Source organism: Mauremys reevesii, linkage group 10 (assembly GCF_016161935.1).
Source record: "Mauremys reevesii isolate NIE-2019 linkage group 10, ASM1616193v1, whole genome shotgun sequence".
Taxonomy (NCBI): domain Eukaryota; kingdom Metazoa; phylum Chordata; order Testudines; family Geoemydidae; genus Mauremys; species Mauremys reevesii.
Window position 1 is genome coordinate 56,066,705 of NC_052632.1, and position 26,676 is coordinate 56,093,380.

The 26,676-nt window shown below is 48.1% G+C and overlaps 2 long non-coding RNA genes across 2 annotated transcripts in view; both read left to right on the plus strand.

Annotated features, from left to right (window-relative positions):
• LOC120373359 overlaps positions 1-25,115 on the plus strand; it is a 47,901-nt gene extending 22,786 nt beyond the window's left edge. Inside the window, exon 4 of the long non-coding RNA XR_005585508.1 lies at positions 24,945-25,115. This is a non-coding gene — a long non-coding RNA (uncharacterized LOC120373359). The remainder of the gene's footprint in view (positions 1-24,944) is intronic.
• Positions 8,253-14,079, plus strand: LOC120373358. The gene is made up of 3 exons (XR_005585507.1): positions 8,253-8,437; positions 12,066-12,190; positions 12,955-14,079. It is a non-coding gene; the product is annotated as an uncharacterized LOC120373358 (long non-coding RNA).
• Positions 25,116-26,676: the final 1,561 nt, after the last annotated feature.

Sequence of the window (26,676 nt, forward strand, 5' to 3'; positions counted from 1 at the left end):
CCTCTAAGGGATAATTCTTCATCCAGTCATCCCCGCACTGTTAAATCTCTGCGGACGTCTCTTGCTGTGCTTCCAACCCCAGCACAGAACTCACAGTTCATCCCTCCTCCTCTAAACCTTCAGCTGACGAGTGTTCAGCTCATTCTCCTCAGCCTACTTGGTGCGGCATTTCCATGGCTTTCTGGACTTCTCCAGCTGAGGTCAAAGGGCTATGAGCTCAAAAGGAAGTGGAGACCCTGAAGAGGTCCAGGTGACCATGTTCTAATCACTTTGCAAGCAGGTAAGATGGAAAATGGAATAGTGTTGCAATGGGATGTTAGCATAGGGATGATGGGCACAGCCAGAGCACCTGTGACAGAGATAAACATGTAAACGGGTAGGCTCCAACTCTCTGTAAAACCAGCCCTTTTTATGCCATGGAGATGATAGCTGGTGAAAATGGTCCTTAGAGAATGCCCTCAGCACAGGGGGCTCTTGAGCTAGCATAGAGATGGCATAACAGCTCTGCGCCAATCCCCCGCAGTCCCTAGCATAGGGACATGGCTGGGGGAGAGAGTTGACCAGAGCACTCTGGCTAGTCTGGGCCAGTAGACCAGGGTGCAGAGGGCCATTCAAAGCTGGCATAGAGGAAGCCTGAGGGACTGCTCTAACTTGTACTGGGGACCAGGCAGACCCTGAGCCAGGCCTGGAATCAGGAAGACAAAAGGTGTCCTGAAGCCACCTTAGCCCTCTCTTTTCACCTTCTTGGGCTGTCTCCTCCCAGGAATACAGCTGGCTCTTTGCAGAAGCTCTGTGGTCACCTTGAGCCCAAACAAGAGACAATTGCTTGGGGATGCTATGATGAGGCCTTAGTTGCAGTGGAAGGAATGAGGCTGTGATGGATAACGGTGGTCTGGAATGCACCCCAGTTTGGGTCTGTAGTGCATGTTATTGCAATGGGGCTACAATATCTCTCTGTTCTCACTCCCGGGAAGCAATGAATATAGTGTGATGTATTTGTAGCTGTAACCGGGCTACTCACCGCCGCGGCGCCTCCTGCTGGTTTTTCTGGGAATTCGCTCTCTTTCAGCCCGGAGCGCCTCTGCAGGCCGGTGATCCCCTTTTCCTATCGGCCCTGTGTCCCTCCCAGGACCCGGTGCCCCTTTCACTATAATTGGGTCTCCTCCCAGGGGAACCCCACCCTGCTATCCCCACTGTGCCTCAGTAGTGGCCACTGACAGTCATGGTCTAGCCCCACACCCTGGGGCAGACTGCAGTATCAGCCCACTCATCACAGGCAAAAGGGGTTTGGACCTGCTGCTTTGTCCTACCCCTGGGCTGCCCTCTGCAACTCCCAGTACCTTTGGCCCTTTGCTAGGCCGCAGCCTGGGGCTTTCCAGGCTGGAGCTTCCCTAGCTCCTCAGCCTGTTCCCAGCCCTGCTTCACCCAGGTATTTTACCTCTGCTCATAAGCAGCCAGGCCCATCCCTCTCTGAAGCCAGAGAGAGACTGTCTGGGCTCTGGCTTCCCTGCCCTCTTATAAGCCCCAGGGCTTCAGTTTGGGGCGTGGCCCCAGCTGTGGCCACTTTGCAGAGCCACGCCTCTCAAGCCCTGGCAGGCAGCATTTCAAGCCCCTCCGGCAGGAGCCAGGTCCACCCTGCTACAGTAGCCAACAAGCAGATTTGAAAGGAGATCTGTTGTTCCAAACTCCAACATCACTAACACATCTATTAGATTTTCTTATTAGTCCTGTTTATCACGTGTAGCTAAAATATAAATGTTCCTTGGAATCACAGACATGTACGACAGACCTTGAGAGGTCATCTAGTCCATCCCCCTGAGCTCAGGCAGGACCAATTATACCTAGACCATCCCTGACAGGTGTTTGTCCAACCTGTTCTTAAAAACCTCTGGTACAGGGATTCCACATCTCCCTTGGAAGCCTATTCCAGAGCTTAGCTGCCCTTAGAGCTAGAAAGGTTTCTCATAATATCTAACCTAAATCTCCTCGCTAAAGATGAAACCCATTACTACTTATCCCTCCTCACTCTTCTTTTCACAATACTAAACATGCCCAGTTGTTTTAACCTTTCCTCATAGGTCGGGTTTTCTAAACTTTTATCATTTTTGTTGCTCTCCTCTGGACTCTCCAATTTGAACCACAGCATCTTAGAACTGAGCTCTTATTCCTAGATCCTCATTTCTGCAGGGACAACTCCAGCTCAATGCTGACTGTGGTTACAGATTTCCCTTTAAGGCTACCAGCGTCAATTTTTATTCTAAATGGATTTAGTTATAGACAATCCTCTAAGGGATAATTCTTCATCCAGTCATCCCCGCACTGTTAAATCTCTGCGGACGTCTCTTGCTGTGCTTCCAACCCCAGCACAGAACTCACAGTTCATCCCTCCTCCTCTAAACCTTCAGCTGACGAGTGTTCAGCTCATTCTCCTCAGCCTACTTGGTGCGGCATTTCCATGGCTTTCTGGACTTCTCCAGCTGAGGTCAAAGGGCTATGAGCTCAAAAGGAAGTGGAGACCCTGAAGAGGTCCAGGTGACCATGTTCTAATCACTTTGCAAGCAGGTAAGATGGAAAATGGAATAGTGTTGCAATGGGATGTTAGCATAGGGATGATGGGCACAGCCAGAGCACCTGTGACAGAGATAAACATGTAAACGGGTAGGCTCCAACTCTCTGTAAAACCAGCCCTTTTTATGCCATGGAGATGATAGCTGGTGAAAATGGTCCTTAGAGAATGCCCTCAGCACAGGGGGCTCTTGAGCTAGCATAGAGATGGCATAACAGCTCTGCGCCAATCCCCCGCAGTCCCTAGCATAGGGACATGGCTGGGGGAGAGAGTTGACCAGAGCACTCTGGCTAGTCTGGGCCAGTAGACCAGGGTGCAGAGGGCCATTCAAAGCTGGCATAGAGGAAGCCTGAGGGACTGCTCTAACTTGTACTGGGGACCAGGCAGACCCTGAGCCAGGCCTGGAATCAGGAAGACAAAAAGGTGTCCTGAAGCCACCTTAGCCCTCTCTTTTCACCTTCTTGGGCTGTCTCCTCCCAGGAATACAGCTGGCTCTTTGCAGAAGCTCTGTGGTCACCTTGAGCCCAAACAAGAGACAATTGCTTGGGGATGCTATGATGAGGCCTTAGTTGCAGTGGAAGGAATGAGGCTGTGATGGATAACGGTGGTCTGGAATGCACCCCAGTTTGGGTCTGTAGTGCATGTTATTGCAATGGGGCTACAATATCTCTCTGTTCTCACTCCCGGGAAGCAATGAATATAGTGTGATGTATTTGTAGCTGTAACCGGGCTACTCACCGCCGCGGCGCCTCCTGCTGGTTTTTCTGGGGAATTCGCTCTCTTTCAGCCCGGAGCGCCCTCTGCAGGCCGGTGATCCCCCCTTTTTCCTATCGGCCCTGTGTCCCTCCCAGGACCCGGTGCCCCTTTCACTATAATTGGGTCTCCCCCTCCCAGGGGAACCCCCACCCTGCTATCCCCACTTTGCCTCAGTAGTGGCCACTGACAGTCATGGTCTAGCCCCACACCCTGGGGCAGACTGCAGTATCAGCCCACTCATCACAGGCAAAAGGGGTTTGGACCTGCTGCTTTGTCCTACCCCTGGGCTGCCCTCTGCAACTCCCAGTACCTTTGGCCCTTTGCTAGGCCGCAGCCTGGGGCTTTCTAGGCTGGAGCTTCCCTAGCTCCTCAGCCTGTTCCCAGCCCTGCTTCACCCAGGTATTTTACCTCTGCTCATAAGCAGCCAGGCCCATCCCTCTCTGAAGCCAGAGAGAGACTGTCTGGGCTCTGGCTTCCCTGCCCTCTTATAAGCCCCAGGGCTTCAGTTTGGGGCGTGGCCCCAGCTGTGGCCACTTTGCAGAGCCACGCCTCTCAAGCCCTGGCAGGCAGCATTTCAAGCCCCTCCGGGCAGGAGCCAGGTCCACCCTGCTACAGTAGCCAACAAGCAGATTTGAAAGGAGATCTGTTGTTCCAAACTCCAACATCACTAACACATCTATTAGATTTTCTTATTAGTCCTGTTTATCACGTGTAGCTAAAATATAAATGTTCCTTGGAATCACAGACATGTACGACAGACCTTGAGAGGTCATCTAGTCCATCCCCCTGAGCTCAGGCAGGACCAATTATACCTAGACCATCCCTGACAGGTGTTTGTCCAACCTGTTCTTAAAAACCTCTGGTACAGGGATTCCACATCTCCCTTGGAAGCCTATTCCAGAGCTTAGCTGCCCTTAGAGCTAGAAAGGTTTCTCATAATATCTAACCTAAATCTCCCTCGCTAAAGATGAAACCCATTACTACTTATCCCTCCTCACTCTTCTTTTCACAATACTAAACATGCCCAGTTGTTTTAACCTTTCCTCATAGGTCGGGTTTTCTAAACTTTTTATCATTTTTGTTGCTCTCCTCTGGACTCTCCAATTTGTCCACATCCTTCTTAAAGTGTGGCGCCCACAACAAGTACTGGATGGACACAGTACTTCAGATGAGGCCTCAGCAGCAGGCCCACTGACAGCAATTCCAGGCCTCATGGCAGAACAGTCAATGAGCATGCTCTTCTGGCATTGCTTGGGCTTCCACATGCCTGCCTGGTAAGGTTGCCAACTGTCTAATCGTGCAAACCCAAAGACCCTTGCCCTGTCCCCTGTCCTGCCCCTTCCATGAGACCATGCCCCTGTCCTGCCCCTTTTCTGAGGCCCCGTCCCCTGCTCATTCCATCCCCCCTCCTTCCATCACTCGTTCTCCCCGACCCTCACTCACTTTCACCAGGCTGGGGTAGGGGTGTGGGCTCTGGGAAGGAGTTTGGGTGCAGGCTCTAGGCTGGGGCAGAGGGTTGGGGTGCACGAGGGGGCCAGTTATTCCCCATTTTGTACTTGTGCCTTTGATTTTCGCTTCCTAAGTGTAATACTTTGCACTTGTTTCTACTGAATTTCACCTTGTTGATTTCAGACCAAATTCTCCAAGGTATCAAGGTCATTTTGAATTCTGGGAGCCTTCCTCAGAACTGTGCAGTGTTATATGCTTGCTGATGTAAGCAGAGTCAGGATGGGCTCTACCCTGACATCTGGTGGTGAACTATGGAAAAGGACTTCGGGGCTGATCTTGTTTGCATGGGGACACCCACCCCGCCTAGCATGATGGGACTGCTTGCCCAAATGGTCACTTTGGCTGCTGTGGGATCCCCAGTCTATTTGTTATTGGGGCAGGAGTAATAAAGTGTTGTTATCCTGGTTATGTGAATCAAGGACAGTAGAACTGTACTTGGCATTTTATGACGGAGGGACTCGCTCTCAACAAAGTACCACTTGCTAGGCAATGGACATGGGTTCCCAGTGACAGGCTTGGGACATGTATGTGTACTAGATAGTTTGGGCCCCTTCTGAGGGCACTAAACACCACTTTAACCCCTCTTCTCTCCACTGTGTAATAACAGAGCTAACGTTGACTCCATTAAGAGTCTTGTTACATGCTGCAGAGCTGAAATCATTGATATTTAAGTCTAAGCATTAGACTTATTTTGGACTAGTGGTTCTGAGTGCACCAGCACTGAGGCTCCCCTACTGACAGCTGAAATCTCTAAAGAGCTGAAGTTACTAAGAGCAGAAATCTCTGAGAGCTGTGTTAAGTGTGGGAGGGGGCGGGGGGGGGGGGCTAAAGACATATTGGTGGACAGCTAGCAGGATAGCTAGCTGAGAGGAGTGGCTAGTGGAGAGGAGCGGCCAGTAGGGAGGCTGGTGGAGGGGCGTGGCCAGCAGGACGTCTGGCGGTCAGGTGCAGTTGGCGGTGAAGTCTGCAGCAGAACCCCATGGCGAGGCGTGGCAATTGGCTGTCGACCCAAGTAGCGGAGCATGTAAGATGCCCCCATACCTCCCCCTACTTCTGTCTAGGTTGGGAGGTAAACTCTGCAGATGAACTTCTGAACTCTGGGGGTGCTCTGACTAAGAACAGAAACTGTGGGTGGGGTGACTGTTGGGTTAGTGTACTTAAGACCCTGAGGGGAAAAGGACACTGCCAGACTTACTTGGGGGTGGGTCTTTTGCTCGTGGTTTGTATTATGAATCCTGTTTGTGGTGTTTCCCCAACATAATGCTGCATTGTTTCCCTCCTTTATTAAAAGGCTTTTGCTACACTCAGACTCTCTGCTTGCGAGAGGGGAAGCATCGCCTCTTAGAGGCACCCGGGGGGTGGTATGGAATTGTCCCAGGTCACTGGGTGGGGGCTCGAGCCGGTTTTGCGTTGTGTTATTGAAACGGAACCCCTAGATCCTGAACCCCGCCCTTGTTGCTGCCAACTCAGACAGGCAGAAGGTTTACACTTGTTAAGTTGGGGCAGCCAAGTGCCAATGAGCCAGATCCTCAGCTTGTATATAATAGCCTAGTTCCATGCAAGTCAAGTTACACCAGCTGAGGATCTGGCCTGATGACTAGTGCTTAAGGAAGCAGTGTGGGAACAAAGTCCAGGGCATCTCTCCTGAGTGGCCATCAGAGATGGATTTCCAAGCTGGCTAGAGGGTCTGTGCACCTCTGTATCGGGATCACAATTCAGTCACCTCGTTAAGAAGAACCTCTTGAAAGACTTTGCTTTTTGCTGTGACTCATTAAGGAGGAAGGTGTCAGGAAATGCCTCATCTTGCCCCACCCTAGCAGATGTGGTAATCGCTCCAGAGAGAGCCCATCCAGCCAAGCGCTCAGTGGAGAAGGAGAGACATTGTCAAGACCAAGAGGTACAGCCCAGGATTACTTATGAAACCTGGGTGAAGGTCACAGCTATATCCGCAGTGCAATGCTACTGGTGTCACCATGGACATGCTAGGTGCATGCATCAGACTCTAGGAATCTAGGCAATGCATTTCAATAGCTTCATTATCTACCTTTTACCTTGCTTTGTAGTCCACTGTGTACATTTCCAAATCGGAAGAGCCTCCACAATCAGTTGAATTCAGAGGCTGTGTGGGCAGAGGCCAGAAGGTTGGGACACCTGTCTACCGCTGTGCATGTGTGTTACCAGGAATTTTCATGGAGGATTGTGGTGGTGGGAGTTCTGTCCACTGCCCAGTACTGAGAGGCTTCTGTGTTGGTGTTAAAAATGACTGGGATTGTCAGGGCCTTCATCAGATGGGATGCAGGAAAGTGGAGACTTTGGGCCAGGGGTGTACAGCATGCAAGCAGGTGTAGATCCCAGGGTGGTCTCATCTATGGCAGAAAATCCACCTGGGGTGGAGTGAGGAGGGCTGGTCCGGAGCAAAGCTGCTGCAAATTCTTCTCCACAAAGAGGCCCACAGGCAGCCAGTACGACCCCAAGATCATGTGGCACTGGCCAAGGAGGACGATCAATTGCGGGCAGACTCAGGGCTTCCTCACAACAGAGCTGCTGGCAGAACATAAAGGTGTCCAATCCCAACGGTATCCCTGAGGAAGGGCAGTGGAGGGTGAACCTCCAGCCCCAGACTCTCTCTTGCTGAGCAATGTTCCCCTCTCTCTCCCACTCCCTGGTGAGCAGCAGCCCTTCCTGGCCTGGGAATCTGCATCTCCTTGGCTCAGCAAGCGTGAATCTGAGCCTCTCAGTGTGTTGGCACAAAAGGATCGAGAGTTAATCCTGTGCGTGTTGGGAATGCATGCGTGGGCACAGTGCCCTGTGTGAGCATAGAGAATGAACACATGCACTGGGACTGGAATTGGTTGAAATTTTGCCTTCAAAATATTTTTGATGAAAAATGGCTTTTTTTGCCAAAGTGGAAATTTCTGTGGGAAATGTCTAATTTTGATCAAGTTAGAGGGGTGGCATGGAATCCCAACAATTGAAAAATGTTGGCTGAAAACCAAAATATATTCCGTTTTTTTTTTAATTAAAACTATTTATGGGAACCATTCTAGCAGGACCAACAAAATGGGCCAGGATCTTACTGAAGCCAAACTCCCCTTGAGTTATGAACTTAGGAATGATTGTTTTTACAAAGGGAATCCTAGGGGAAAATCCTGTACTGTCCTAGTATCATCATGCAAAAGATGAGGAAAGAAGGCCTGAAAACCATCAACGTGTGTCAGGGGTGGGGGTGGGGGTCTGGTTGGCCAACTGACCCCTTTTAGGGAAGTCAGGCTACCATAAAGGCTTCTTTAAGGGTGGACAGCTCATTTTGGCTCATATGGAAGTAACTAACTGCCCAGTTGGCTAATTGGCTAACAAGCACCTGGACATGATAAAAGGCCACTGGGACTCACAGTGAGAAGGCAGCTCCTGAGGAGAATGTTCCTAGGGCAAGGCCTTTTGGGTAGCTGCAGGGGCCAAGCCTCCAAGGAGTGTATGCTGCTATGGAGCCTCAGGGGACTCTGCATCAGGCTTAGACTGCTAGGAAGTGGCCTCAGGAGCCAGATCCTCTGGGGAGAAAGTACTGGGAGGAGTTGCTCTGCCAAAAGAGCCTGGAGGCAGATGAAGGTAGGCGGTGGCTCAGGAGAACAGTAGTGAGTCTGAAGACACAGACCTTCTCTGCTTAACAGATGGTCCCTGCTCTGGAACCCAGAGTAGAGGGAGGCCCTGGGTTCCCTGACTGACCCCTGAGAAGGGGGATGTAATCCTCTGCTGGGGCAAGGATTATAGGACCTGGACTGGAGCTGAAGACCTGGCATAAGGCCATTGGCCTGTTTGTTCATTGGATTCTTTATTATCCTACAAGGGGTGGAGCTATAAATGGCCTGGCCAGAGGGCTGAGATGTGGGGATGGCCTTGACAGGGGGTGCTAGTGTCAGAGAAACTGCTGTATTATGCCTGGCCATGAGGGGATGCACTGAGTGACACCCCTCCTCCTTGCTTGAGAAGAGGAACATGACCCAACCCTGATTTATAGAAGAACTTCTGCATAAGTCCATCCTATGATCAAACGTATGATAGGACATTAATAGCTGGTGGTGAATTGGCTTCCAGGGGGAGTGAGAATTTATCTCCTGTAATAATACTTAGCTAGCTGTTAGTGCTTCTCTTCCAAGGATCTCAAAGCACTTTACAAAGGAAGGTTAAAATCATCATCCCATTTACTGCCTTTTATGAAGTGCTTTGAGAGCTACAGACAGCAGGTCAGTGGCAGAAGCTATCCTACACCTCAGCTGTCCTACCTGCCATTCCAGTGTCCTGGCCCCTGGGTCATGCTGCCGTCCATCATGCCTAGCTTGAGATCACCAGCTGTGTGGAGTGGTCGTCTGGTTCTGTAGTTTGCTTCATGGCTCTTGGGTGTCAGTTCCCATCTGTCTATATGCAGTATAGAAATGTTTCCATCTAGATGATTAGGCAATAACATGCCCATAAGGGAAGCTTCTGCCTTGCCTCTGGTAGGTTGCCACTTTATTCCACAAAGTGAGGGGCACTTGTACCCATATACAGTCTGTCAAATGTAACGCTGCCCATTTATTCACTGTAAAATGCAGAGTACTTTTTTAAAATCCTACTGCTATCTTATGGCAATGAGCTCCACAGACTGGCTTATGCTTTGTGTGACAAGGCATTTCCTTTATCAGTCTTAAATCTGTTGCCTTTTAACTTTGTCGGGTATCCCTTTGTTCTTAAATGATCAGAAAGGCTTGGTAAGAATAACAAAGTGACCACTTCTACCATGTGCGTGGGTGGGGGTTTTGTCTTCCTTTACTGCCATCTGTTTCTGTTCCACTCATGGACTGTGGGATCTCTGTCCAATCTTTGGAGTGTCTCCCTCCATGGCAATCACTTAACCCCTTCTGTGTCCGCCGTGGTGCGTTCTTAGTTTCTTTTGGCACTTGAGTTTCTGCTAAGTTGCTTGTGACTGTTGGAATTTCTAACTGCTTGAAATTTATCTGAGGGGAGGAGTGTTTATAAAACCTGCCCAGGTATTTTGCCTTGTACGTGCCTTGGATCAAAGGTGCCGTATAAATAAAATACCATGTACTATTTAGTGCTCCTTGTAAGAATTTTTAATCCCATCCTGACTCTTTAGAATCTGTAAGTCTTGCCCACACTGGCCTTAGCTGGGGCACTTGCAGTTGGTCACATCTGAACTTGTGACTGGTTAAATAAATCTCCTGAGGTCTCTTATCTTAAACCTGAGCCAGCTGAGGGGGCCTTAGCTCCCAAGGATTCTGCCTGAAATTATGGGTGTTCTCAGGGCTTCTTATAAACAAGTCCCTCAAACAGAGGTACCTACAACTCAGAGGCCACTGCTGGAATTTTAGCCTCTCCTGAGATCACATGGCAAGTCAGTAGTAAAGCTGTGAATGGAATCCCTGGCACCTGTCTCCATTCCCTGCTTTATCCTCTAGATCACGATGCCTCATAGAGGATAGGCAGAATGTTGCCCCACTCTGGTCCCTGCATGCAGTCCCAGCAGCCCTCCTCAGGGAGACTTCCTCTGGAGCAGGACTTGCTTCAGGCCCATGTGTCCTTGCATAATCCCCATCCCAACTCCAAGACTGGGGGATGCTGGGGGCATGTTGGGGGACATGAAGGATTGTAACCATAGTGCACAGTACTATGGAGACTCTGTGCTGCTCTAAATTAACCTGGGGGCTGTGCAGTCACCCATGAAGCCACCTTTGTCCCTACCCTCCTCCTCTGGTCAGCACCTCCTAACCTGTGACACTCAAGATGCAGCTTAGAATTGGGGCTGCAGTACTTAGATGGTAGGCTGACAAATGCCAGATTCTTTCAGCTGTCTGAACTGATGCAGAGTTTACTTTCAGACCATGCCAGATTGTTCTGCTATCTGGAAAGATCCTGCCCGCCTAATGCAGGTACACACATCTCTGGTTCCTGGGTGCAAATCCTGTCTGTAGATTGAGGATGGGCAATGCTGCTAGAACCAACCTTAAATCTTGTTCAAACTCAAGTGAATGACACTTGCTTAAGATTTAGTGATCTCAATTCCCTGCATCTCTACTCCAGCCAAACTAGAAGCAGGGACTAAAAACTCTGCAGGGAAGCCTATGCTCTCTATATCAAGGAACTGCCCTGCCCTGCAGGTCAGGGATGGGGTGAGGGATGTGTGCTCTGTTATCCAGGTTGGTTCATCCTCCAGGGATAGATAAAGGACTGTGGTGCTTGTGCTGTGAAATGAACCGGACTAATGGCTTGTCCACACGGCAAGTTACTGTGTGGCAATGGCAAGACGGGTGGATGTGCAGCAGACCAGCTTGCTGCATAGTAACATCCCATGTGGATGTGGCTACAGTGCATTGAAACTCCCAGAGTGCAGTTTGGCTTATGATCCAGGATTTTTTGTGTATTGCAGCAGTGTCCGTGTGGGATGCTACTGCGCAGCAAGCTGGTCCGCTGTAGGTGCACACCCTGGCTGTCTATGCAGCAACTTACCATGTAGACATGGCCTTATTTACATACTGTTGCATGGATTCAGGTAGCTTCTGGGTGAGCCAGGTGAACTTGCAGGCATTTATACAAACTGGACCTCCCAATGTTTTGAAATTTGCTAATCATTAGAACACCATGTTCTTTGTTCAGGGGACGTTCTGGGTGAACTGGTGCCCCAAGTGAAGAATTTTTATTGATGCCACTCCTTCCCCATCTCCACTTCTCAGATATCAACAAACTATGGCAGGTCCCTCACCTGACTTTGCCTACCCATTCCATGGGTCACCTCTCTTCCTAGCCTCCTTATTCCTTGCCATCTCCCCTGGGTAACTTGTTTCTGATGAGCTCCTTTGACCTGGACTTTCAGGATTAGCTGTTGAAACACAGGGGTCTTCTGGACAGATGGCTTCTTCCTGCAGGGGAACATCCCTTTCTTCCCCATTAAATATGGTTCTGTAGGCAGCCATCCCTCCAGGCTGTCTAGGGCAGTGGTTCTCAAACTTTTGTACTGATGATCCCTTTCACACAGCAAGCCTCTGAGTGCGACTCCCCCTTATAAAACACTTTTTCTAAAATATATTTAACACCATTATAAATGCTGGAGGCAAAGCAGGGTTTGGGGTGGAGGCTGACAGCTCATGGACCCCCATGTAATAACCTCATGACCTCCCTGAAGGGTCCTAACCCCCAGTTTGAGAATCCCAGGTCTAAGGCCACCCCTTTGTTTGTGTTTCAGGGAGAGTTGTGTTCTGGTGCTCTGACTACTGCTTCTTAATGGGCTGGATTTAAAAACTCCTTGAGTCACTATACAAGTGAATATTTTGATGGTGACAGCACTGTGGCAATGTTGATCGAACCTGGGTAAGGAGCACTTGTGCCATTGCTATTGAAAGGAGGGAGTGGACATCTTCTGCAATGAAATTTGTTTTCTTGGCAACTTCTCTCTATGTATCCCACACCCTGCATAGCCTGTCTGCTCCACCCTGAATTCCAACCTTTCAGCTTTGTCTGTAAATACTATCTCTACTGGCCGCTTCTCAATGTGTGAGATGGAATTCTCTGCAGAGAACTGGCACTGGGCATGTTTGAGACCCCATGCCTAGAGACCACTCTCAACATTCCAACACACAGTGATTACATATCACACATACCAGTTGCCTCTAAAGACACTGTCTCCTTTTTCTTAGCACTACATCACATCCCCCACCCCCAGTAAAACTGAGGCTGTGGATTCATGGCAGAGCCCTGGCTTGCAGTGATTGGTGTAACTCCAACGATGTGAGTCAGCTAGTTTGGGCAGCAGTACCAATTCTGGCTTTTTCATCTGTTTTTCCAGCATTTATGTGGGGAGGTGAAAAGCAAACAGATCGCTTTGGACTTGAGAGGATACCATCCTTTTTTTTTTTTTTTTTAAATGAAGATATATCTTTTTCTCATAGAACTGGAAGGGACCCTGAAAGGTCATTGAGTCCAGCCCCACTGCCTTCAGTGGTAGGGATCTAGGGCAAAATCAGTACTTGGTCCTAAGTGGCCCCCTCAAGGATTGAGCTCATAACCCTGGGTTTAGCAGGCCAATATTCAAACCACTGAGCTATCCCTCTCCCCTTTCTTTCCCTTTTCTCCAGCCTGAGTATTCAAGAAACGTGCACACAAATCTTATTAGCGATGCACCCATTGGATCAAAGCCAGCCTGCCTTCCCCACACAAACATGAACTTTTTGGAGCCATTCAGAGTCAGAGCAGAACTTTGTGCTTCAAGCCTCTCTGAGGAGCTGAACTGGAACACCAAATCCAAATCTACGTGAGCACTGGAGGCATTTGAATTTGTATTGCCGTCTAGATTCAAACTTCTCAGCTTAGGCCTGTCTGACTAGTAGAAGCCTGATCTAAATTAAGGGCCAGATTCTAATACCTTTTGAATTGTAGAGTGGGTTGTACTTTAGTAGTCCTACTGTCTTCACTGAGAATACTCAGTGTGGCAGAGTACTAATCAATGTAAAAGTAAGGATCGCAAAACCTAGCCCCAGAGACAGTGAATGTGCTGGACAGATATTCCAAATGTAGAGCACTGGGGTAGAGGTGGTTATGGGGGAAATGGTTTGGTATCTTTTTTTTTTCTTCATGTAAAATATTTGACTTCCTGAGGGCTGGGGAAGTTTGTCAAAAGATTTTGATCAAAACCTGAAATATTTTGACTTGGAAATGCTGCTGTAGTGCTTTATGGGAGTTGTAGTTCAGGTGCCTCATATTCCCATTCTCCTCTATAAGCTTGGCTCACTGGTCATACTACATCTCCCATGATGCACCACAATTTCCCCCTTCATGAGGTAGTTGAATCACGTGTGTCAGGCTGTGGTGCATCATGGGAGATGTAGCCTGGCAGGGAAATCTGACACGTGGATGAGAATGGCACCATGAGGCAACCAAACTACACTTCTCAGGAGGCAATGCAGTGGCACAGTCCAAATGAGATACTTTGATTTTTGGCTGAAATACTTCAGTCTTTTTTGGTGGAAAACCACTTCTACAGGCTTTGGGCACTTTATCTTTCAATAAAATTGAAACTTTCTGCAGACAGCAGGTGCTTCATATAACCAATTTTATTTAGTCAAACTAATCTTCCAGCAGAACTGGGTTGGCAGAATACTGTCAACCCACCACCCTAACTGGGGTTTAACTGAGCAGTCAGTCTGCAGTCATGGGTCACTCAAGCTGGAGTCTGATTTTGGATAGACTGTTTTGAGGGGAGATCCAATTCCTGGTCAGCAGCATCTGAACATAGTATATGAAAACAGGAACTCTGAAATGCCTGTGGGGCTGCATCCTCCATTTTACAGTTTCCCAAACTTGCAGGAATGTGGCCATTCTTGTTCTAAGCCTGTTCTTCATGTGGAAACTGAGTTCTATTCAAGGCTTTTTCTCTGGGGGGAAATAGCTGGCTTACGATCAAAGGGATCTAGGCAAACATGTAAATGGAGAAAGCAAAGCTGTGTCCCCAAACACCTTTGTGGGGGACCTGAGGCCTGATCCCACAACCTTTGCATGAGTAAGAACTATTCTCATGAGTAAATGAAACCTCCATGAATGGGCCATGTGGGCTGGATCAGACCCCAGCAGCACTCAACTTGTGCCATGGCTGAACCTCAGCACCTGGAGGTTTGGCAATTCATAGCCCTAGCACCCCTGGGCTTCCTGCGTCACTTATGAATATAAAAAAATTGCTTGAGCCCCAGCACCTCTTTCATTACAAATTAAACACTGGGCTCCAGAATTTCTCAGGGCTCTGCATAAACACAATTCCTTCATTATAATTGAGATAAATAAGTGGCAGCTATTTTTACCATCCAATTGCACACGTTAATGACCACTGTCCATGCAGCCCCAAATTGGTGACATTACCATTCCCCTTCCAGAAATGGGGTTAAATATTAAACAAACACTAATCAAAAGCAAATGCTCATTCAAGCAAAACAAACCAAAGCTGGTTTGCCTGTGTCAGTGAGGCCAGTGATGTGAGTCATTTGGCATGAGACTGCATCGTGGAATACATTCTATTCTCTCCTCTGTCCACAGCCATGGTGCTTTACGCAGGAAAGGAAATCTGCCCTATTGTTATAGTTGGCGCTTGGGCAGAGCAGTACATGTCAGTGTCATTAGTCATCTGCTTCCCCCATGGTGGGTTAGGAAGTGTGGGTGGGAAGCCAAAGGAGGAGATGTGGGCCTGGCCAATGGGGGGAGAGCAGCATGCAAGCTGGAAATGTGGCCTCTGTTTATACTCACTGAGGGAGTATTGTCTAGTCCTTGCACAAGTTGTTACATGGATGGGTGTCGGTCTGCCCATTCTCAGCACTGCCTCCATGCCACCTGTGCTGCAATCCTCCAACACTCAGACTGCTGCTGCCTCAGTACATTTCTTTATCAGAGGGCAACCAAAAAACCTGTCCTCAGACCATTCCACTGAGCTCCCGGCTGTTTCTGAAACCAATTCCAAATACCCTTCTCCCTCACACGCCATGGACTTGGGTCAGCTAATCTCATCAGTCTAGTGTCTCCTCCCAACCTTGGTATTACTCCTGGTCATCTAGTCCCTTGGTTTCCTCTGTCCATTCACACACCATCGTCTCTGTTTGGTGCAAGAGCTTTCTCCTGCTGTCTGCTGCAGACCTCCTCTGTCCTCCACTCCCTTGTACAGTCCCTTAATCTTAATGTGCTCTGAAATCTCAACTCTTCTCCCTCTGCTACTAGTTATCATCTGGGGGCCAGAGTCTGATTTCAGTTATGCTGGTGTAAATTCAGAATAAATCTATTGGCTTCCATGTAACTAGCCTAGCAGTAACTATCTTGTGTCACTTTGCAAAGCATTTTGGAATTGTGTGTGTGTGTTGTGTGTAAGATGCTATGAAAAATAAAACTATTTTCTCTGCAAATGGCCTGAAGGCTGCCCTCAGGATGGAAATAGCTTGTATGCTAACAGGGCCTGTCATGATGGGAAGAAATCAATAAATCATGTGCCATTTCTGGTTACACTGCAAGTTAGTTTGTTACATTTCAGGGTTCAGTCTGATTTCTCCTCTCCCACCCCCGCCATTCCTTTTCACCTGTTCAGAATGAAGTTGGCAACTATTGTTCTCAGCTGTGAAAGAATCAAATGTCCGCTTTTTCCACCAAAGGAAAGAAATGGAATGAGAGGGTCAGCACAAAACTCCTCTTACCACTACCTCCTGTGTGTCTCACCTGGGCATGGAACAACATCAACAACCAGCTCACCAAGTAAGAAGTCCACATGAGCTGACTTTCATACTAGTTGATTATGAGCTGACTGATGTGAAAGCCTAAGACATTTTTGACACGTTCTGAACATAAGAACGGCTACACTGGGTCAGACCAATGGTCCAGCTAGCCCAGTATCTGTCTTCTGACAGTGCCCAGTGCCAGGTGCTTCAGAAGGAATGAACAGAACAGGATAATTATCAAGTGATCATTCTCTGATTTCTAGTCCCAGCTTTTGGCAGTCAGGGGTTTAGGGACACCCAGAGCATGGGGTTGCATCCCGGACCATCTGGGCTAATAGCCATTGATGGATCTATCTATCAATAACTTAGTTAATTCTTTTTTTAACCCAATTATACTTTTGGCCTTCACAACATCCCCTGGCAATGAGTTCCACAGGTTGACTGTTGTGTGAAGAAATACTACTTTTTGTTTTTAAACCTGCTGCCTATAAATGTCATTGGGTGAGCCCTGGCTCTTGTGTTATGTGAAGAGGTAAATAACATTCCTCTGTTCGCTTTCTCCAAACCAGTCATAATTTTGTACACCGCTATCATATACCCCTTAGAAAAGTGATGACTAAGATGATCAGTCTCAGTCTTTTTAATCTCTTCTCACATCGAAGCTGTTCCATACCCCAATCACTTCCATTGCCCTTCCCTTCTCTGTAATCTTTCCAATTCTAATATCTTTTCTGAGATGCTTGCATACTATTAATTCATATAGACAAAATATAATGCCACTGTCCCTTTCCTAATGGTTCCTAAAATTCTGTTAACCACTTTGAGCAGGAGTTTTCAGAGAACTATCCACAATGACTCCAAGATCTATCTTGAGTGATAACCGCTAATTTAGACCCCATCATTTTATATGTATAGTTGAGATTATTTTCCAGTGTGCTCTACTTTGCATTTATTAACACTGAATATAATGAACATTGAGTTGGTGTCAGGCATGTCCAGGCCCTTTCTAAAAGAACAAAGATTTCTTATCCCTCTGATTTTTATGAAGACTAGGCAGACGTGACCTAGCTTATAAAGAAAGCAGTAGGTGAGAAGGTTCTTGAGTTCTTCGGAGAAGGAGGCGTTGCCCCTCAGAGCTTCACTTCAGGCGCAGAGAGGCAAAATTGCTCTTGCAACACCAGTATTTCTAAACAGACTTAGACAGATGCTAGGCTTCCCATTCCAACAAGGGATGGGGCTGTATCCTAAGATTATTGGAGACAATAGGCCAAAAATCCCCTTCAAGTCAATGGCAAAGCCCTTGCTGAGTGTACGTCTGCACAGCAATGAGTCTTGGTGCCTGGGTTGACAGATGTGGGCTCACACTATGGCATGAAACAGAACTGGGTGTGGACTTGGGGGCTCTGACACCTCAGGAGAGGGGATGGGCATCACAGCCTGAGCTCCACCCTGAGCCACAACACCTACAACCGTTACTTTTACCGCCCTAGCGCGAGCCAGAGTCTGTCATCCCGGGTACGGAGACTCATTGCCAGGGGCTGTCACTCACTGCGTAGACGTACACTGAGCTTGAGAGGAGCAGCAGCAGGTCTTTATTAACTACTACTGCAGTTGTGTAAAATAAGATCCCACCACTAGTTGGAAATAATCCAGCAGGGCATCGTGAAGGCTGTAGGCTTGTTTTACCCTTCTAGCGGGTGCCTTTTTTTCTGTTTATCTTCCATCTCTGCTCTGAGTCGAACTCCATCAGTGCATAAGAATCAGCCGTGAGACACCACTGGGATCAAATGCTCCTCTCCGTTACGCCCAAGCATCCCTATAAGCCTCAGGGGAGTTGTATCAATGTGTGTGAAAAGAGACTTTGGCCTCTAGGGCTTGAACCAAAGCCAACTGGAGTTGATGGAAAGTCAGACCCCCCAATGACCGTGGGGTTAGGAAGGAATGTCTGGACAATGTGGTGAATTATATTTCTTTGCAAAATGCTTGAGAGGTGCTGCCATATCAAAATTCCATCTCCTCCAATTGATCTCCTGCCCCGATGGCTCCTCTCTGAAGGAAGCTAAGCCCTTTCTGCAGCTCAGAGGCTTCCATCCCTCTCCCATGTAAACTCTCAAGCTGAATGCTGCTGTCCAATCAAAATTGCCAGTAGAAAAATCAATGATGAGACAACTCCTTCCTCCCAACATGCCCTCCCCAGAGAGAGAAGCTAAGGGCCTTGGGGGCAGCCCCTTGTGAGAACACTGACAGCTCCTCCCAGCATGGGCTGGCACTCATTCCTGCCCAGCCTAAAGTGGAGATAAGTTGTTTGCCCAGCAGGTTGCAGCTTGCTGTGACCATTTGTAGGCTGCTGTTTGCAGTGGTAATTATAGCTCCTGTTTGCAGGTGGAGCGGGGAATGTAGGATTTGCTGCCTGTTTGCAATCTACCTGTTTGTCAGGTGCAGCCTGGGCCCTCCGGCATTGATTCCCACAGTGCAGTAGTGGGAATGGGGTGACGTGCTGCCTTGAGGGAACCACAATTGTCCTGGGGCTCTCAGGGGTGTGGGAGGAGCCGCCCTGGGGAGGGTGCAATATGTGCTGGAGAACTCGGGCATGGCACAGCCAGCAGGATTTGCTCCTCTGAAGCAGAAACCGGCTGAACGTGCTCCTGTGACTTCGGAGCCAGGTTCCCCCTTGACGCTGACAATCTCAATAGCCTTGGATGCAAATGGAAAGCTCGTGCCTGAAGCCTGACTCATTCCATAGGGCTGTCAATCAAGTGGTGGGTGAAGAGGAATGCACACGCCTGTCCCTAAAACAAGCAGCACCCTCCGGGTAAGGGGACACACCCTGCCCTGCTAGGGGACTGGTTTCCCATCCAGCCCCTGCACAATATAACACATGACCGCAGGGGCAAGAGGGATCCTCTCCAGGAACTGTAAGAGCCAAGAGGAGAGCTGGGTGAATTGCTCATTGGGGAAATATGTTCTTAATCAACTTGTTCTGGCATTTCAGAGGGAGTTGTCTCCCTTCAGCCAGTCCTGGCTCTCACTAAGGAATTTCACTAGGCCCTGCTGTATCTTTAATCATTGAGCCAAAATCTGCTCAAGCATACAGCTGAGGGGATGTGTGTAACCCAGGGTGAAATCTCCCCATGTTAGCAGGGGCTCAGCTCTAGGTCTTGTCTGAACAGAGTAAATAAAAGATGCTCAGGCTTGATGCTGTGACTTGAAAAATGCAGAGTGTTCATTTTCCAGTTAGCATGAGCATCCCTTGAAGACCTGGACTTCGCACATGATGTTGCTGTCCTGTTACATACCCAACGCCATATACAAGAAAAAACAACTCGACTCACCGCATTCAGCCAGCAAATTGGACTGAAAATCAACCACAATAAGACAGATATTGTGACCGCTAATATTGCCTCACCATCACCAGTACGAACAGAGGATCATGTTCTCACCAATGCAGAAACATTCACTTACTTGGGCAGCACCATGAGCCAGGATGGTGGAACAAGCCAGGACATCAGGAACAAAATCAGTAAAGCCAGGAACAGCTTCAGGAGCTTAAATACAGTCTGGAAACCATCAAAATACAACACCAAAACCAAACTCAAGATTTATCAGAGCTGTGTACAGTACTTTCAACACTACTTTATAGTGCAGAATGCTGGGGAATGAGAAAGTATGACATGTCCAAACTGTCCATACAACCTGCCTCAGAAAAATTATCTATATCTTTTGGCCCAGAGCAATCTCAAACCAATATCTATTGACACAGTGCAGCCAAGATGATCCAAGCACCATCATTGCCGGAAGGCGTTGGAGATGGATCAGTCATGTGCTTCAGATGGAAACTGATTCCATCACCAGAGTAGCAATAAGATGGACACCTGAAGGCAAGCGAAAATGAGGCTGCCCGAAAACAAGATGGCGAAGGCTACTATCAAATCCACCCTCACTCTTCTCTTCTGCAGACTAAATAACCCCAGTTCCCTCAGCCTCTCCTCCTAAGTCATGTGCCCCAGCCCCCTAATCATTTTTTGTTGCCCTCTGCTGGACTCTCTCCAATTTGTCCACATCCCTTCTGTGTGTGTTTGGGGGGGGACGATGACCAAAACTGGACCCAATACTCCAGATGTGGCCTCACCAGTGTCGAATAGAGGGGAATAATCACTTTCCTCGATCTGCTGGCAATGCTTCTACTAATACAGCCCAATGTGCCGTTGGCCTTCTTGGCAATGAGGGCACACCTACTGATTCCTATCCAGCTTCTCATCCACTGTAAACCCCAGGTCCTTTTCTGCAGAACTGCTGCTTAGCCAGTTAGTCCCCAACCTGTAGCGGTGCATGGGATTCTTTCTTCCTAAGTGCAGGACTCTGCACTTGTCCTTGTGGAACCTCATCAGATTTATTTTGGCCCACTCCTCCAATTTGTCTAGGTCACTCTGGACACTATCCCTACCCTCCAGTGTGTCTACCTCTCCTCCCAGCTTAGGGTCATTTGCGAACTTGCTGAGGGTGCAATTAATCCCATCATGCAGATCATTAATAAAGATGTTGAACAAAACCAGCCCCAGGACCGACCCCTGGGGCACTCCACTTGATACCGGCTGCCAACTAGACATGGAGCCATTGATCACTACCCATTGAGCCCGACAACCTAGCCAGCTTTCTATCCACTTTATAGTCCATTCATCCAATGCATACTTTTTTAACTTGCTGGCAAGAATATGGTGGGAGACCATATCAAAAGCTTTGCTAAAGTCAAGATATCACATCCACCGCTTTCCCCATATCCACAGACCCAGCTATCTCATCATAGAAGGCAATCAGGTTGGTCAGGCATGACTTGGCCTTAGTGAATCCATGTTGACTGTTCCTAGTCTCCTTCCTCTCCTCCAAGTGCTTCAAAATGGATTCCTTGAGTATCTGCTCCATGATTTTGCCAGTACGTCAAAATAAAATGAATTGCAATTAGAAAGTTGAAAGGCTTTTACCTTTATTGAAATGTTTTGAATCTTGTAAGGAAGAAGTGAATCAAGCCTAGTGTATTTGATAGGTGTTCTTAGCTGAAGATCAGTTTGTATCAAATAATTCCATTACATTTGGCACTAATTGGCCCCTTAGCTGGCAATATCAGGAAAAGAGATGACTAAGGAGGGATATGATAGAGGTCTATAAAATCAGGACTGGTGTGGAGAAAGTAAATAAGGAAGTGTTATTTACCCCTTCTCATAACACTAGAACTAGGGGTCATCCAATGAAATTAATAGGCAGTAGATTTAAAACAAAAGGAAGTATTTTTTTCACACCACACACAGTCAACCTGTGGAACTCCTTGCCAGAGGATGTTGTGAAGGCCAAGACTATAACAGGGTTCAAAAAAGAACTAGATAAATTCATGGAGGATAGATCCACCAATGGCTATTAGCTAGGATGGGCAGGGATGGTGTCCCTAGCCTCCGTTTGCCAGAAGCTGGGAATGAGAGACAGGAGATGGATCACTTGATGATTACCTGTTCTGTTCATCCCCTCTGGGGCACCTGGCATTGACCACGGTCCGAAGACAGGATACTGGGCTAGATTGGACCTTTGGTTTGACCCGGTATGGCTGTTCTTATGAATGGGCTCTGGAGACTGATCAGCTGGGCTTTCTAGGTCAAGGTTGAAATACTTTGCAGGGGAAGCCTACCCAGATACTGCACATACTGTAATTGTTTGGGGCATACAGGTCACTTCAATCTCGAGGGCTAGTTATCAGGGAACCTTTCACCAGCACTAAATCCCCATGGAGTAGGGGAAATGAAACCCTGGACTTCAATGGGTTGCATTTCATCCATGCACAGTCAACTGCAGGATCAGGGCCCTGTGTAAGACTAGCAAAAGCAGGCTCCCTCTAGCTCTGTTACTGCAGTACATGAATATACAGCTTCCTTACTGTTGTAACTGGGGAATATGAACACAGTGAGAATGATGAAAAGGTCTTTCTGATGGAAGTCTTGGAAAGCAAACATCAGCCTTCCTTGCTTGTATTGCTACTTGCTGGCTGTGTGTGAAGAATCATTTGTTTAAAGAATTACAGAGGGGAAAAACTCCTACAGGAAGGAGCAGAGTTGATGGGAGTTAATGTCTCACTTGCTAGCAGTGCCCTGTGTGCGAAGCTGAGCTGCAAGGCTGCACCTGCTCAGAGTGCACATGGAACTGCCCTCAGCTGCAGTGGGTGAGTGCTCAGACATCAGATTTCTCATCCTTTGCTCTTGTCAGGGCCACTCCCCTGATGAACAATCTGCTGGCTTCCAGGAACCAGTTCTGCCTGCTTTCTGTTGTCAAACCTCCTTCATTCCACCTCTATAAAGAAAGCAAAAAGTTACACCCTCTGCAGGGGCAGATTTTGCTGCCTCTGAGCCCGTCCTGGAAATGAGGCTCTAACTGGCGCAGAAGAAAGTGGGCTGGGCCTTATTTACGATGGGGTACGCACACATCTCTGCATATAGGAAAAAGCATAGTCCTTTCCATAGAGAACCCTGATTCTGAACTCATTTACACTGGGGTAAGAGGACTGAAGCCAGTGCCTGATTGTGACCTCACTAAGCAATTGGTATTTGCAGCCGGAGAGACCGGAACGTAACTAAGTGAATGTGTGCAGAGAAATGGGCCGTGTCCTGCCACTGAAGTGAAAGGACAGAACTTAGACAGGATGTCCTAGGCAGATCCTACTCCTGCTGAGAGCTCCCTGGTCTAGCTGACTCTAGTGGCAGCTAAGGCCATTGAGCACCTGCAGCAGAGGAGCTGTAACTAGCAACGAAGTGAGCGAATTATGCTGCAGAAACATTCCCGCTGACTTTGTAATTTTCCATTCTTCCTCAGCTGTCCCTCACCTCCCTCTTTACTTTCAGCTTGTGGATCTAAAACAAGGGACAAAGTTGGGGCAGATTTCATTCCCGCCTACACAAGTAATGACTAAATATTTAATGACCTAGAAAGTGAATTGCATAGCTGAAAAACTACAAAAACTGGGAGAAAAGTGGGACAGCCTTTAGTTTTTACTGCAGTAATCGCTGCCTCACCCAACCCTCAGCAGCCTGCAGGACCAGCAAAGAGACTGAGCCCTTTCTGCAGAGAGTCATCGTGGGTTGGGGCTCGGAGCAGTTTCGGCAAACCTTGGTTCCTTCACCCCTTCCTCTGCTGATGGTGAAAATCATCTTGCACTGACCACACCCCAGAACCCTGCCTGGTAACATTTTTGCAACACAGCAGCAAGAGGGAAAGAACTTCTTACAGCTGCTCACGCAATGTAGTGTGACATGATGGCCCATCCCAGACCTGCACAAAGAGGGATGGGGGCTGGGCCAGAGAGAGAGAGAGAGAAGGGAGCAGCTGTGTGTGTGTGTGTGGGCTATGCCTCAAGGCACCTTCCTGTCTAGCATCCTTGCCCGTCCTGTTTTGCCTCTTACCAATTTCAGTATGAATGTGACTCTAGAATGGCAGGTGCCAAGGAGATCAAGTGATCCAAACGTCTCTCTCCCTCCCTAGGACAAGACACCATCTCTTAATTTGGCACATAATGTGTTACAATAATGGTGTAGCTCCACTGAAGTTGACTGAACTATGCTAGTTTACGCTAGCAGAGGGGCTGGGCCTTTTTTTGCAGATGCAATGGAACATCAGGTATTTCAAGGTCTGTCAAAATAGGTGGTGGCACTTGGGTATCCCAGGGCATAGGGAACTGTGTGATGGGAAAAGGAACCTTTTGCCTCCGTGGGAGGAGGGCCTCTAGGATCCCAAGCTAATCCCAAGAATTTAATAACAAATTCTCTTCCTCACGCATAATTGGATGCCAATGGCACAATCATCCCACGTAAGAGTGTCATCCTCTGACACCATGCATGATAGCCCTACTTGGGAAGGAAGGGACTATCTGAGATCTTGGGGTGTGAGTGTGCTGGTCATTAGGAGGGACTATATAGCACTCACCAATGAGCTCACAAGGTGAGAGACCCAGTTGTACCACTGCAAACCCTTTCATCACACTGCCTGCCATCACACTGTCCCTAAGTGTACCCCGAGGGCTAGGGCTTGTTTAGATAGGGAAACTGACCACAATAGCAATTATTACATAAACTCTTCTGGACTCGCTATTCTGGCATGACTCCCCTGGTTGATTCTCTTATTCTGGAATAGCAACAGCACTTTGAATTTGCACCCGACCTCCTTCTGAAAGAACTTCCCTGTGTGGCCAAGCCCCTACCCTGTAACTTCCCCATCTGCCCAGGGTGGGAGCAGTTCCTCCCTTGCCCTTGGTTGGGGAAGGAGTTGCTTGCCTGGCTGGTGCATAGCTGGGGTGGAGCTGGGGCTCCGGATGTTCCCCGCCCCCTTTGCCTGCTTCCTGGCAGTGAGGCATCTCAGCTGAGTAGGACTCTGGTCCTTAGCTGGGTGATGGTTAAACTACCACATCCAAGTGACTGTCTCATGACAATGGCTCTCCCTTGAGATAACCCTGCTTCTGCTGCTGTGTGCTTCTCCCTCCCTCCCTTTGTTTGTGTGTTTATAATGGGGGGCAGTGGGAGGAGAGATGGGATGGGACTCAGATAGGTGCTTAAACACCTGCTGGTGTCAGGATGAGGCGCTAGCATTCAGGCTCTGGCCAAAGGATATTTGCATGACAAGGTCTCACTACTTATTTCACCAGAGGTGTAGACAAAGAGGATCTCTGTTCCTTATGTGCTTGTTTACTGCCTAGGCCTGACTGCCAGAAATGATAAGGCCAGATCCCCAGCTGATGTAAATGAGTACAGCTCCTTCTGACCCATAATCCCCTGTGATGATAAAGCTGTTCGGGGTGGAGATGGCTGGCATCACAAACAGGATTATGCCTGAGCATGACCAATATGTAACGGCAGGTGGAGCCTCCCTATGCAAGAAAGACCTGGTTCCTTAGCTTAAAAGAAGCTGAGAAATGACCCATTGCAGAACTGTTAAGATGAATCCATCAGCCTTCAGTGAGTGCTAAAAGGTAGGGGAGGAAATCTTTTTTTTTTTTTTTTTAATCTTATCAAGTCAGTGGAATAACTCCCTAATTCGCTGTGTTTTTCCATGAAGCCTTCACGTCGTAATCGCTCCAGAAATCTGTTCACCACCACAGTGTCACAGCACTTCCCATATAAATTAAATCTGCATTATGAAATTCCTACTGGACTTTATGCAGTGTCCTGCTCCTCTCTGTTCCTTGATTTACATCATGGTCTGTGGGGTAAACCCTTGTCTATTTACCTTGCACTGTACTGCTAAAGAGTCAAGTTTATTTTCCTCCCACCTGCTGTTCTTCCCTCTTTCCACAAGAGGGAGCATATGTCACATTTACTCTAGTGTCTCCACTTGTCTAGTCTGTACATGAAGGCAGTTGAGTTAAAGCAGCCCTTGCAGGTAAGCAGGGCCCAAAGCATTTCTATAGCAGCTAAAATACTATTGCCTGGGGTGAGTTGTTCTTTTCTTACATTTCAGTTCCAGGAACTGTAATAATACATGAGACAGGGCTTGAGAGAGGCTAGGAGCTGTAGAGGTTAGAGGGCAGGAGGGGAAGCTCTCCTGATTCCTAATCCTGCCTTTGACCCTAACTTGTGCAGGTTAGGGCAACCCTCACCTCTGACCCCCCCCTAAAATGCAGACAGTCATACATACCCATGTGCCTGTGCAATACATATGGCAATGTTACTGCTTACCCCCTTGCTGATCCATCAAGTCACTTCCCTTTCGTCCTCGCCCAAATGCCAACTCTTTTTACCAGAGTGCTTTTCAGCAGTAGATCACAATCTCTTAACACCCCTGAGGCAGGGAAGCATTAATTTATTATCCTTATTTGCCAACAGGGAACTGAGGCACAGAGATACTAAGTGATTTGCCCAAAGTGTTGGGTCACAGGAAGTCCATGGTGGAGAAGAGAGCGGAACCCAGGTCTCCCACAGCGTAAGCCAGTGCTCTAACCACAGGACAATCCTTTCCCATCAGTGATGGGACTCTTGCCACAGTAGTAGAGACATCTGATTCACCTGGGTTAAAAAAACTTGGCAGGCAAAACTAAAATCCTCCAGCATTTTCCTGCATGTGGTTTGGTCTGTGTGAACAGAGGAGACAGAAAATGAATCCCTGTAACCCATCTCTTTACAATGGTGCTCCCATCCACAGTTCCTCTGGGGTTTGCTCTGGATTTTGCACAGCTAGAAACTTTTTTTTTTTTAATTTGAATGTGTCAACTTGAAGGCAACTTCTGCTTTTATGGACAAAGACAGCAATGCTGGGCTTATCGTTGTCCAAAATTCAGCCTCCTAGAACCTGGCTTTCAGATGAAGGTTGCCTCCGTGGCACACAATTCAACTTGCTAATTCATTTCCATCTACACACAACAGTTTGCTCACCTGAGCAGCCAGCTCTGTGTCATCACATGTTAGGAGTGGGTTTGGAATGAACATCCCTGGTGGCTCCAGTTTCTCAAGGACTTAGAAATGTTGTCAGTGCTTAGCACAGACATCTGTCTGCCACGTCTCAGAGCTTTTGCTGCAGCCAGATGTATTCTCTGCTTTGTGTCTCTCCAACCTGGCCTTTGTGGTCGGGAAGTAGTGTGGTGTTTCTTTCCTA